Below are 2138 nucleotides of genomic sequence, written 5' to 3'. Positions count from 1 at the left end.
GCATGCGATGATTGCATCCAGCTGCCGCTGATCACAGCGTGAGCATAAAAAGGCAGCCGGTGCAATGCATACCAGCTTTTCGCTTCGGAGCCGAGCAATAACATCGTTCTGGTCCTACCAATAGCTTCGTTTGTGACGACGAGTTCAACGTGCTCTAGGGAGCTTTTTGTGTTGGTGGATGGTGCTTCAGCGGTGGTCGTTCCTGTGTCGAGTGGGTTGGGCACCTTAGGCTGCACTACCCCCTGTCGTGCTGCAAGCGGCCATTTTCCCTGTGCGTCTCAGCACGTAAAAAAGCATTTCCCTGAAAGAGCCTATTTCTCTAAAAGAGCTTACACGGGTGGGTCTTTGTAAAGACGACGGATCGTCATTTTAAAGATGCCGTTTCACCCGTGCGTTTCTGGATGCGGTCATTACCTGGTGCCGGGTGATGGTCACGGTCGCTGCCTCACTTGTCTGTGCATTAAACACTCTGAGGTGGCGTTCGTGGATGAGTCATGTTCCCATTGCGGGAAGATAACCATCTCGGAGCTGCGGGCCAGGCTCCGTTACCTCGAGGGGGGCGGAGCTCCGTTGCCTAGTTCTGATCTAGTGTTCGTCCTGGCGGCAGCCAGGTGAGGGCTACTTCGGGCAGTAGCACGGGTGGTCTGAGCGCTTTGCAAGCTTTGCAACCAGTCGATCCGCCAAAGGAACGCGCTGGGCCCTCTTCAAAGAGCGTACCATTTGGTGCTCGCCCTCGAGGTTGGACGATTGGTTTCTCAGGGTGGCTCGCGCTGGTTCTCGCGCTGCCTCCGCCTTACACGCTATGGCGTGTATGCCAAGGCACTGAAGGATCTGCACGAGGGTGTTCACGATCCAGAAGTTCTGAAAGAGCTCCGAACCGCTACTGACTTCGCGCTCCGAGCGACGAAGGTCACTGCGAGTTCTTTGGGTCGTGCGATGTCCACACTTGTGGTCCAGGAGCGCCATCTCTGCTCTTTGGGGGATGGTAAATGTACCTCTCCCTCCCCCAGAGGAGGGCCGGTGGAGAATCTGGTTTCGAGGTTCGAGAGCGTCAAAGGCCCTACTCACGCACCCTCTGCCAAACAGTGGAACCAGGTAAGCGTTGCACCGCACACTCAGACCCCTCTTCAACCCCTCTCGCTGCCCCACTGCGGGTACGGCGGTGGTTCTGCTGGTCCCGCTTGCACGGTATCTGGGTGCCTGGCTAGCGCTACCCAGCCTGTCTCGCTGGCTTCTATGGACCATCAGCCTCAGCTGTACGATTCAGTTTGCCCCACGTCCCCCCCAAGTTCAGTGGCATCTGCTTCACGGCAGTGAAGGCGGTCGATGCTCCTGTCTTGTGTGCGGAGATCGCAGTCCTACTGGCGAAGGACGCGATAGAGCCAATCCCTCCAGCCGATATGAAGACGGGGTTTTACAGCCCCTACTTCATTGCACCCAAGAAAGGTGGTGGGTTACGACCAATCTTGGATCTGCGTGTCTTGAACCGGGCCCTTCACCGGTTACCGTTCAAGATGTTGACGCAGAAACACATCTTCGGGTGCATCCGTCCCCGAGATTGGTTTGCAGTGATCGACCTGAAGGATGCGTACATTCATGTGTAGATCCTTCCGCGCCACAGACCATTTCTGCGGTTCGCGTTCGAAGGACATACATATCAGTACAAGGTCCGGCCCTTCGGGCTGTCCCTGTCTCCCCGTGTCTTCATGAAAATTGCGGAGGGGGCTCTTGTTCCCCTCAGAGATAAGGGTGTTCGCATTCTCAACTATCTCGACAATTGGTTTATACTAGCACAGTCTTGGGATCAGTTGTGCGAGCACAGGGACCTGGTGCTCCGGCACCTCAGCCAGTTGGGTCTTCGGGTCAACTGGGAAAAGAGCAAACTCTCTCCGACGCAGAGGATCTCTTTTCTCGGTATGGAATTGGATTCGGTCGAACAGACAGCACGCCTCACTGAGGAACGTGCTCGGTTGGTGCTGAACTGTTGAATTCATTCAAGGGCAGGACAGCGGCCCCACAGAAACAATTTCAGAGGCTCCTGGGGCATATGGCAGCTGCAGCGGGAGTTACACTGCTAGGATTGCTTCGTATAAGACCGCTTCAGCACTGGCTTCATGGCCGAGTCCCGAGGTGGGCGT

This window comes from Sinocyclocheilus anshuiensis, unplaced genomic scaffold, assembly GCF_001515605.1.
Source record: "Sinocyclocheilus anshuiensis isolate Anshui unplaced genomic scaffold, SAMN03320099.WGS_v1.1 scaffold1524, whole genome shotgun sequence".
NCBI lineage: Eukaryota > Metazoa > Chordata > Actinopteri > Cypriniformes > Cyprinidae > Sinocyclocheilus > Sinocyclocheilus anshuiensis.
This window is presented reverse-complemented; position numbering follows the sequence as displayed.